This window comes from Acartia tonsa, chromosome 10 (assembly GCF_053477335.1).
Source record: "Acartia tonsa isolate MP-2025a chromosome 10, ASM5347733v1, whole genome shotgun sequence".
NCBI classification, from domain to species: domain Eukaryota; kingdom Metazoa; phylum Arthropoda; class Copepoda; order Calanoida; family Acartiidae; genus Acartia; species Acartia tonsa.
In genome coordinates this window covers 10,851,499-10,864,463 of record NC_137269.1, presented here as the reverse complement: position 1 = coordinate 10,864,463, position 12,965 = coordinate 10,851,499, and positions in this window count along the sequence as shown.

Below are 12,965 nucleotides of genomic sequence, written 5' to 3'. Positions count from 1 at the left end.
TTTCCTATAAGAAGTTTAACTTTTTGTCAGTTTAAAATGTAATTTCTTAAAGTAAAGATGTTTTTACTCTTACATTTCAGAAAGGTAATTCCAAATTAGATATATATTAGTTATCTATTGCATCGTGATCGTATTATAGACAGCTTTCCATGGATATTAAAAATTGTCTGTAATTCGATGCTATACATGATTTTCAATATGACTGAGAACTGGTTCTAATTCATCGGAAATCTATCGGTTTCGTAGCTATACTTGAAAATAAAATTATACTTTGAAAAGTCATAAGGAACTGAAAGAAAATGAACTCGTTGTATGTTTGTCTGTCTGTACCTGTAGCAGTTTCACTTAAAATCTTATTTCCCCATTGATGATAATCAAAATTGCCCCTTCTTTAGATTAAAACATTTTAAAACTATTAGTTGGGAAACAACAAATCAAAAGTACCAAATTTTTGGCCCAATTAAAAGGACAACGTGGTTTTACAACTTTTTATAATTACAGTCACTCATATCTCCCTTATAGTTTATGGGGTTTAGATTTTTAGGGATACTTTGGAGACAGGTTTAAGCCTATTCTTACAAAAATTGGCTAAGATCAAACCACCTATTAAAATCTTTTTTAAATTCTAATGAATTAATAAATCGAATCACATTAAAAGTCACATAAAATTTTAATATAACTGAGACATACTTTCCAAGTAGCGAATTAAGTAAAGACTAAATGTAAGACTGGGGTTTTTGTTTATGTGTCCCTTCAAACTAAAATCTAACATGTGCATAAAATAATGCTCAATTTCATATATATAGTGTTTACTATATGCAGGAATCTAAAGGGATAAGCCAATATTTAAAAGATTGATTTACATTCTTTATGGTGAAAAACAAAATCATACAACTTTAGATTACAATATGTGGTTAAATGTTCGGACACTCAACGTAATGGACCAACCAATTAAAACTCAGTTAAGGTACTCAAAATTGTTAGTTCAACAAATAAGAAAAGGTTATTATAAAACTTTGGGGACTAGTGTAATAAACATTCCAATGTCACCTCTCCCCCTGATTATATGTATATGTGTGTATATTTGTATGAAAAGAGGGATTTTAAAGCATAATTATGTTTCTACAAGTAGGCAAGAAAACAAATAATCTAGAAATATGTCATCGGAAAATATTTTGTAGGGCGTGTTTGCAGTCCATTTTTATAAATGCTGCTTAGCTTGGGATCATAGTCTTAAATAAACAAGGATGACAACATCCATAAAAGCGAAGCTCTGAAACGGTAGGACAAACAGACATTAACACCTGCATAGTGTCAGAACTAAATAATCAGAATATATATGAATGTATTAAAGTAGAAACAAAATTGTGAGTAAATTTGTTGAAAAACTACGTAAATACAGGATATTGTTGAAGGACATACTTACATTTTTAGGACTTGATTATAGAGTTGCTTTGCTTATGATATTGTACTTTATTATCCCAGGGAACAGTATACCAAAAATCAGAACAATCGGATAATTAGATCACATAAACTTTTTTTTGTTAAAAAAGTAAAAAGTCAACATGTTTAAAATGGACGTACGGACATTCTAGTAATGATTATAGAGTTGCTACGCTTTCTAAATCGTACCTAACTACTACAGGAATCGCCATGTAAAGTTTGAAATCGATAGGACAATTCTAACATGCCTAAATTAACGAAAAAAGTTATCCGTCTCGGATGGACGGACGGACAGAAAGGGACGTACCGACCCTAATTATAGAAAAGCTTCGCTTTTAAAAACAAGCGGCTGAGATTTGATAATCTTGAGATTGGCATTGCATAACGGCTGACCGCTGCAGGGTCAGACTTTTAAACAAAATATGGCGACGGACTTTGCAGCTGAAGACGGCTTTAGTTGTAGCTATTAGATGTAACTTTTACTAATTTTGTCTGTTTATCAGAAATAATAAATATTGCATATGTATTTGTTTAATATGAGTGACTTTGAATACGTCAAGAAGAAAAACAAGTAATTAAAAAGGCATACTTTAGTTTAATTCATCATTTTTATATTCAATTTAATTTTTTTTCAATTACACCCCAACGTGTGTTATTGTTTATATAAAGTGGATAATGCTAATTTGTAAAATTCGTATTGGGCCACGTAAACTTATTTTGCATTAGGATGTCTCGTTTTTGTCACAAGGAATCATTTTCCCTACTAAAACTAATAATTTTATTTCATTCGAATCCGGTGGATAAGAACCGGTTCTCATCCATACGAAAAAACTATGTCTAGCATCATATTATATCCAGCTTTCTACGAATATAAAAATGTACAATCATAAGATTAAAACCAGTCTTTTTAGCAGGTGCCTTCGGCACCTCGAGGCTAAAAAACTGGTTTTAATCTTATAATTGTACATTCTATATCCGCGGAAAGCTGTTTATAATACGATGCGAGAAATAACTATTCTAGTCTTAAAGGAGAGACAACCCAGAAAGTTAAATATTCTATAGGCCGACCGGTTGCGGTTCCTCCAATACTACTTGGTTTTTGCAGCCAAACTATGGCTAATAGATATATAATATAAATATATATATGTGGTAATTTAACAGACAGTAGAATAGACAGAAGAATAACTAAACCCCGAACCACTTCATTATGCAATCTACATTTTCCTGGATATTTTGTCTACGGTAGTCCATAAGTGTACAGCTTTACAGTACATTGTTTCTATTTGTTAAAGCAACACGTATGATAAAAGAAAAAGATTCTTTTTAAAGTAAAATGCTTATATTTCAATCAAAATCTATATTTTTGTATTTTTTACCGATCCACTTCATTATGCAAATCAAAAGAAAATCAATGAGAAAACGTTTGTTTTGCCCTTTTCTCCACTTTTAAAAAATAATTCTGATAAAATAACAATTTTTTAAGGGATTTATGCATTAATTATAATGAAAAACAGTTTAAGGTAGATTTTATTGATTTTTCTAAATAAGAAATAATTGAAAAAAATAAATTCTATCCCTATCACTTTAGAGGACAGCTGCCGACCCCCAGTCTTATGGATGAAGTTAAATACATGTAAAAAATATAAATTTGCCTGAAAAGTATACAAAAATGTTTTTTGATGTGTTAAAACAATCCATTTTAAAATCTTGATTTTGAGGATGATGGCCTTTAAGATGCTCTTACTGGTGCAGGTGATGGTGAGCTAAATGTTATCAAAGTGCATGCCCTTGAAGAAAACTTATATATTGAACTATGGTCCAATTTTTGTAGTCATAGCAGCCTCCAGCCAAGCAATATTAAAAAAGAAAAAAATTGCAATTTTAATTACTAAAATTCATAAAGTAAATAATGTAGTTTTTAGATAATGGTTATATTTCATGTCGAGAGGCTTCACTGGAGGCTGCTATGACTACAAAAAATGGTACATAGGTTAATAGACAAGTTGTTGTAATGGTCATGTACTTAGATAACATTTAGCTCACCTTCACCACCAGTAAGAGCATCTTAAAGGCCATCATCCTCAAAATCAAGATTTTAAAATGGATTTTTTTAACACATCAAAAAACATTTTTGTATTCTTTTCAGGGTAATTTTTATCTTTAACATGTATTTAGCTTCATCCATAAGACTTTGAGGTCAGCAGCTGTCCTCTAAAGTGATAAGGATAGAATTTCTTTTTTCAATTATTTCTTATTTAGAAAAATCATTAAAATCTACCTTAAACTGTTTTTCATTATAATTAATGGATAAATCCCTTAAAATATTGCTATTTTATCAGAATCATTTTTAAAATTGGAGAAAAGTGCAAAACAAACGTTTTCTCATTGATTTTCTTTTAATTTGCATAATGACGTGGATCGGTAAAAAATAAAAAAATATAGATTTTGATTGAAATATAAGCATTTTACTTTAAAAAGAATCTTTTTCTTTTATCATACGTGTTGCTTTAACAAATAGAAACAATGTACTGTAAAGCTGTACACTTATGGACTACCGTAGACAAAATATCCAGGAAAATGTAGATTGCATAATGAAGTGGTTCGGGGTTTATACACGTAGACACAAACACTTCTGCTTCTGTCTCAACCATGACACTTTGGTTGAGTGTGACTTCCGAATTAGCGGGAAGTTCTCGAGATCTTGTTGACTTACAGACAAACCCCCAATACCAGGAACCATCAAGTTTCAACAGCAGGTTTGATTATAGATTTATTGAGGCAACTATTTCAAAGTCCTGAAATTACAAAATCAATTAATTCATAATTCCAGTTTTTTATAACCACGTAATCTTAATTGCTTTTTAAAATCATTTTTATCTACGGTTAAGAATCTTTGGAAACTTTGGCTTTAAAGGAAAATTATTTGGTTTAATAAATCATTGTTAAATGCAAAAATAAAGGCACATAAAAAATTACTAAAACATAATAATTACTCATAATAAAGTTTCATGTTTAGCTGGCTAAAGCCTTTTAAACTAAATATAATCGTCCTATACACCATTCCATTTAAATAAAATTAACAAATTCTACCTGAAGTTCTTATGGTTTCAAATCCCTGGTATACTAGGGTCGTTCACGCACTATGAGACCAATGATAGGCCCAATTTTGTTCTCCGAAATCTTCACACACTCATATCTCATTCAAAAGTAACGAACGTGGGCGCATCAAAATATAAACAATCCATGCCGCATCTATTACTGAAGGAAAGTCAAACAAGACGACATTTGCGCTTAATTTGGGATAATGATAAGGAATTAATTTCGATCTTGATAAACACAAAGCTTCCTCGAAAAGAGGTTAAGACACACCCCCCGTTTGAAAGTCAAATTAACTTCCTTAACGAGATTCAAGGTTTTTTTTTGCGCTGAGCACTAGCAACATTTCTCACTAAACTCAACTCACCATAATCACATGAGAATGGCCACATCCCGAAAAACATGACAATTTTTGCTCCTAACTAAATGAAACCCCGTGAAATGCATACACAATATTATACTCCTCACTAGGACTCATAATACCTCACATTTTAGGATAGAAGGATGGGGATTGGTTTGTACCATACAATATTCCAGGCACATGACACTCACAAGATCACATACACAAATCCTAAAATGGATAATCCTATTAATCATGATGTTGTAAATATAACAACTTATACTAATTAATAATCATTTCATAATCAATAGGTAATAATTCATTATTAATAAATCAATAAGTACCTACGAAATCAGGTTGAAATGTAAAAAATAATGGTAAAATAAAACGAAATAAATCTTAGACAAGAAAATTAAGATTTATAGGTACTTAAAACTAAATTCGTTAAGCATCAAAAAGAGTAGTAAGAAAAAATATTTCAAAATCCTTGGGCAGAAAGTTTTTCAAACTTAATGAATAAGAACTGTAACTATCTTAATCAACAATAAAACTTTTCAATACTTAGATAATAGCAAAATAATAATAATATCTTCGTTAGAATTTTCATCGAAATTATGAAAAAAAATACCAATTTTTCTTTGTAAAAAATATGAGACTTTAAATATGAATTTTCAATCATTCCTTGATCTGAATAAAAATGTTTTACTTGATTGAAATTCATATGTAATTTTAAAAAAATCTGCTAAAAAAATACTTGATTTTTTTTCTTAGAATAAATATCGAATCACGCAACCTCGACACATTTATTCCTTTTTCGTAAACTTTTCAGGTAAGTTTTATAATGAATTGTACTTTTGAAAAGAAATTAAACTCAATAAAATTAAATTTGAGCATATGAAATAGAATAAAAATTAATCGCATTTCGCTTGATTCTTATTTTAGGCATAAAAATAGGCATATGAAAATGTGGCTTTTTTACTAAAAAAAATCTCAATTTCCATAAAATAAGAATCAATTATTAATCATAATTTTTAATAACTGCCTGACTGATACAGCATGTTCTTCCAGGGGAGATTTATCTGTCAGCCTGAACAAGACTCTTGCAGTCTTTCTCCCATCCTCAATCCTCGTCACACGGCCCATCCGCAAACATCTCATCAGCGGATTGGTACTCGTAACCAGCACTATATCTCCGTCAGCTAGCGGCTCCGCCATCTCCTCTTTCCACTTGGACATCCTTAATATCTTCGGCAAAATCTCCTGGCAGTAGGAAGTCCAAAACTGGGCAGACAAATCTTCTAATAACTTCAACCTGGAGGAAATTTGGTCCTCCGGTTTCATCGCCACATTGCACAACGGCTGGCGGTCTACATTTCCCAGCAGCTGGCCAGGGGTAATCAGCCGCCAATTCTCCACGTCGTTCGCAGCTTCTATCGTCAACGGTCTGCTATTCATTAACTTGCTAACCTCTGCCAACAGCACCAGGAGCTCATTAAAATTAACAGAACTATTCACCAACTTCTTGGACAGCAATCTCTTGGTTAATCCCACCATTTTCTCAGCTTGCCCAATAAAATGGTGGGCTCGGGCCGGGATCTGGGACCAAGAAAACTCTACCTGGCTGCCCAACTTCTGCTCTAAAACCTTGCGAGCAGCGGATAATTGTGTGCCCATGTCGCTTACTATAACCTTCGGCAGACAATGAACAGCCTCCAACTTGCGCAGGGACAACAGGATACTGCTGGTATCATACTTCTCCAAGGCATCCAGCCATAGCGCCCCTGAGAACCTGCAGACTACCACGAACACCCACACCTTCTTCGTTGCTGTCTGACTCCTCGTTTTGGCTGTAGCTCTCCTCGTAACCAGCGGACCCATAAGGTCAACTTGCACAGCTTCAAATGGCCTGCTCGGAACCAACTTGTCAGGTAACACATCCTTCATGGTAGTACGACATTCCTTGGCCCTCTCAACACTGCAGGGCCAACACTTCTTCACCTCCATGATGGACAACCTCCTTGCCTTCACAATCCAGCACCAACGGCGGCTCTCAGCTAAAGTTCCACGGACACCAGAATGAAGCTCAACATGCGCCTCTCTCATAAAGACAGCAGCTAACCAATTACCAGGCTCCAAAATTACTAAACCTGGCATGTCTTCAAATAGCATTTTACGGCCACCAGTAATGGCGTCAATGACGGGCTCGCCACGACCAACCATTTTTAGAATTTTCATCTCCCTGGTCACATAATTACCTCCGGGACCAACGACAGGCCAGGTCAATGATACTTCATGCACTAATGGATTCAATGACGAATAATTGCCTTTAGCGTCATTCATCCACTCATCCTGTTGGCTACATGACACAATGAAAAGTTCCGCCGCCACCACAAAATTGTACAAAGACGGCTTGTACATAGAATCCGCGGCTGCTACATGACTACCAGCGGCTGTAGTCTTGCCTTCTTGTCTGCTCTTTAGCTTGGTTGGCTGGCAATCATCACCAGAATAAATGACTTGTTTGAAGGAAAAACTACCTTTAATTCTGTCGGCTTCTTTCATCATTTCCTTGGCTTCTGGCACAGATCCTGCTCCCGAAATAACATCATCTATGAAGCTGTGCTTCTCAAGCTTGACTGCAACTGGAATCTGAGGTAACTTGAAATCTTCCTCGGGGTAGGTAGGTATTTCTGGCTCCTTCCATAATTCAGGTTTTGCAACAATATCGCTACCATTTATCTGTCCCTCTCCATACATCTCCTTGACTTCTGCTTCACTCTTTCCGCCGAACAGGCGGGACGTCAACTTCAGGGCTGTAACTGCCAGATTTCCCGCAGCCAACTCGCCAAAATTCACCACTTTAGTCAGGTAAATTTCAAGTGGACCGTCTGGCGTCGGGGAAAATAAAACTCTCTTCATCTGGCTGTCGAACTCTGTGGCCAGGATGGAGTTATAAAACTTGGAAATGTCCGCGGTTAACCCAACCTTGTAACCGCGGAAAAGCAACAAATGATAAAAAATCTTCTGCATTGGCGGCGGACCTCCCAGCATTATGTGATTAAAACTGGTACCCTTGAACGTCAGAGAACTATTTGCACACAATCTCATGGGTGTGGAACTTGAATCCTCCTTGAAAGCAACTACTATTGATGAACAAGACTTAGGCCCTTCATACTGCAATTCTTCAGGCGTTGCTTTTTGAAACACGCCTCTGGATATGGCGTCATTGAATACCTGTACATACATATCATAGGTACCTTCTTTGACCATCCTGGCACGATCCTTTTCAGCAATTTTGCGGGCTAAACTCTCATTGTAGGGCAAAGTGTGAGGATCTTCAATGTAAGCATATTGACCTGTCCACTTGTTGGATTGCAAGTCTAGTGTTAAACCTGCCTCAATTATTCTCTGCCTCTCACGCTGGTCCCAGGTAGTGCCGTCGGCCATAGCCTTGCACTCTTGACAGGCAGTACATCCTGGACAAAGTGCCTGCGGCTGTACGCCAAACGATTCAGACGTCAAAAAGTCTGGCAAGGTGCCTCCACTGACACTGACAGCCTTATATGCCGACTTTTGGTCTCCAGCTCCACCGTCAGCACTTGTACAGATAAAACCACTACCAAAAATGGTTCGCCACAACATAGACTGGCCCACTTTCTGGTAGGTTGATGGAAACACGTCAGGATGTGTATTTCCAATGATGATATCTAAGCCTCCACTAATATATGTAAATCTTTCTGGCGGCATCTTAAATATTTCGGCGGCGGTTTCGGGGTGGACCGAGCGCATCTCGTTGGCCCCGCCGAGGGTAGGCATGACAGCTGCCTCAAACTCCCTCAAATTACCGTCCCTATCCTTCAGATAAAACACAACATTGCGGCAGGAAGTCTCACTGCCGTCAGCTACAGAAATAGTTGTATATCTGCCGGTAGATTTCAGCTTCAACTTGTTGGATAACTTCTCAGACACAAGTGGCAAATTTGCACCAGAGTCAAACATGACAGTGGCGTGGCAGGTGCCGCCGCCAGGTGCTACAACAGGAACTAACTGAAGTAAGAAGGTACAGGGGCTGGGTGCAGAACTTGACTTGTAGACTGTATTCACACCAGCACTAGCCTCATGGATCAACCGGCTATGATATCTGTCACAATTATTGGTGCCACAAACACCAAGCTTATCCGATTTATTACACTTGTCAGCAGCATGGCCATCACACAGGCAGAGTTCACACAACTTTTTCTGCTGGACAACTTTCTTTCGGTCAACCACATCCATCTTCTTAAACGTGAGGCAACGGAAAATCGGGTGTTTCTCCTTGCAGCTTTCAACAGGACATGTACTGTTCCACTTGGAAGCCTTGTCCTTTCCAGCCTTTCCATTCTTATTGTCGCTGCGGCCAGACACTTGCGCGGCGGCAGCTCTATCACGATTTCTCTTGCCGGCGCTAGTGTCATAGGACATATCACCGGCCAACATTGCTCCCCTGGTCCTCTCCAGCAGTTCTACAATCTTCTGGATGCTTGGTTGGTTCATGCTACCTAGCTCCATCATAATTTTCTCTCTCAGGCCATCTGGGCACTTGTCTTTGAAAATATGAATAAGAGTTAGGTGGTGGTAATCCTTAGCTGCAGAACCAACGATGGCTTCTACTTCCTGCATCGTGCTCTTGAAGGTAGCAATTGCACTAACCACGTCCACAGGTTTATCCACAGGTTTCATCTTGTTCAGCTTAGTTAAAATCTTCATGAACCGGCGAGTGTTTGATAAAAACATCTGATCGAGAAACAACCATTGTTCATTATGATCTCTAATCGCTGACACTTGCTTGCGTAGCTCCGGGTTGGTTATCACCTTCTCCATACACAACATCAGACTTAACCTCTGGTCAGAAAATCCGTAACCAGCGCATAGATCTTTAAAGACCTGTTTAAAGTTGGAGTAATCCGTGTCAGTACCGTCGAAGGACGGCAACAAACTGTTGTCCCAGCGCCCATACTGCGGGTTGGAACTCCGAATATCCACGGCAGACATACTTCTGGAGAGTATGGCAGGTGTTCCACTCTCATCCAAGTTAGATGAACGACGTTCCATCTCTCTAAGCCTTCGGTACATATCACGTACTTCTTGGCGCAACTCCATGGAAATTTTAAGCACTCCCATGTCCATCTTCACCTTCTCAATGACGTCGAGGTTCCTGGCGACAGTGCTTGACCTCGCGTCGTCTGAATCATTGTCAAGCCAGTACAGAATTTTTGTACACTGCTCCAACGACGCATAAACTTTATCTGCAACAGTTTTCTGTTCACTAGCTTCATCCAAATCACGCTTGAACTCGCGCAACTCACTAGTCTCCACGGCAGGTTTTAGACTTTTTATTAGGTCAGATTGGTCCTTGACCTCACTAAAAATGTCACGAATTGAACTAAAACTTTGGCAGGCTTTTAGATTGTCATAACCCGCGACCGTGGCTCAACACGTAGCGCATTCGCTCGTCATCGGGAAGGTGATAGGTTCGAATCTCGGTCCGACACCGCGTCATAACTAAAGACGTTAAAAATGGTTCCCACTGCTACTATGTCAAATGCGCGACGTAAATAGTTAGAGTGGGGGGAATGCCTTGGCCCAAAACAGGCGCAACTCGTTACCATGCACAGTTAGGACTTCTCAGACAAAGATCGTGCATCACAGAGAGTTGGTTGTCTGTAATGTACTGTACTACGGGTATGAGGTGAAGGACCAAGAGTCTGGCCTTGAGTTGACAAGTTGACTGTTCAGTCCAGGTGCAACTCACCCAAACGACATTAACATTAGATTGTCATAAAACACTTTTAACTGTTCGTCAAACACTTCTAGCCTTTCACTGCCAATAGCGATAGCTCGCTCAATTTTCTGCTTTTTGGTTAGTGGCATATTGATTCACTAGGTACTTATTTCACAGAAAAAATTGTCACAGTTTATTGCATCAATAATCACTGGATGCTATTGATCTCTTGAAGAATGCTAACGCCTATTCTTCAGATACTTTGAAATTGTCTCAACCATGACACTTTGGTTGAGTGTGACTTCCGAATTAGCGGGAAGTTCTCGAGATCTTGTTGACTTACAGACAAACCCCCAATACCAGGAACCATCAAGTTTCAACAGCAGGTTTGATTATAGATTTATTGAGGCAACTATTTCAAAGTCCTGAAATTACAAAATCAATTAATTCATAATTCCATATTTATGATCTAACCTCAGCTTAGCTGCAATAGATAAAACATTGAAAATAACCTCTACACAATTCTCTTTATCAAACTGTTACAAAACACAGGACAAGACACAAATTTTATTTAATATTCCAATCCTATTATATAAAGTAGTAAGCTTTTTTGTCTGTCCCGAAGGATCTCGCTATCCGCTGAACCTGTATTGTTCTCCTTTACAGTAAAGCTTCTTATAGGTCCTGGAAAGGTTTGAAACTATTTTTGGGAAGGGTGTCTTCACCCCCTCATTCCCCCTAACAAAAATATTTTTTTACTCTTTTGAAACTCATAATTAAAATGGGATGAGGTCGACTTTTCCCCCTTAAGTGCCCCTAGAGGCTTCTAGGGGGGCGTAGCCGCTAGTATGAAATAAACAAACAACACAGTTCTTAAATCTTGATAATGTTAATTGATATGGAAATAGAAATCTCGTACTTTATGCAATCTTGTATGTAACTTAAATAGAAAGAAAAAGGAAACGAGAAGATGAAAGTACAAATGATAGAGCTTGTAGAGTAGCTTTGTTAAAAAAACAGCGTAGATGAACGAACAGATTAAAGTAAGTTATAGAGTGGATATTCATTATCTAAAACAAAACATATACCTACCTAGATAGAAAAAAATACTCTTTTTTGCATAAAAATTAAATTGGAATTTTGCAGTATGACTGGTGACCGACAGGTAAAAAAAAATTCCGCAAAAAATTCAGCCGTCTATCTTAAACAGCAGCCGATAAATTCACATTTTCATACAGATGGAAGGTATTTAGAATTTATAGAGTAGCTTTGCTACTAGAAATAGAAAAATAATGCAAAATTAAGGTCGGGTCATCTTAACTTAATAAAAATCCAGATTTCACCAGTAAAAATTATGCTTTAAAGCCCTAATTTTATCCCTTCTTTGTTAAAAAGTTCTCATTAATTTTAACAAGGATGGCAACATCCATGTGTATCGAAGTACAAAGACATGATGTATGGAAAAACGGACAAAGTGAATTATAGAGCAGATATTCACCGTCATAAAAAATAAATATATACTTGTAATACAAAATTCCGAAACCCTTTTTTAAAGATTTTTTTTGGCATGACCGACAGTTTGATGAACTAAGTAAGTTATATATTGGATGCTCATCAGTATATGGGAGTCTTCACAAAATATTTTAGCTGTCTATCTTGGAAAGAAGCCAAGACAATCATGTTTATCCAATACAGTTTTTTACTTACAGACGAACGGACATTTATAGAGTAGCTTTGTTACTAAAAACAAGTACAGTTATTCAAAACATATGTAAACTTTAAAATAAATAAATTAGTTGAACAAAGTTAGAAGTTGGCAAGAAACTAAAAGCTACTCATACAAGGATGACAACATCCTGAAAAGCAGAGCTGTAAAATCAGACAGTAGGACGAATGAATATAAACAATTGTAGAGTGTAAGATATATGTGAATTTATAAGTCTCAACAAATAGCTACAGGATACTGTTTAGAAACATACCAAAATTTTCAGTAATTATAGAAATACTTCGCTTATAACATTGTACCTTGTTGTCGTTATTTCAAATTTCAGACGAGAATTTCTTGCCAAAAAGTTAATAATTGAACATATGAACCTTCGGATATCTGGTAACAATTATAGACTAAAAGTCTTTATATAAAGGAATCATCATGAGTAGTTAGGTAATTTCGATAGGACAACTCTAATATACCTAAATGAATGCTTTTTAAAATTCAGACAACAATAATTTTGTTCTCTCTCTCAATAATCAACATATTCAAAAGTTAAAAAATTGTCATTTAAAAAAATTTACAAAATGCGGCTTTAAGATATGAAGAACATAAAG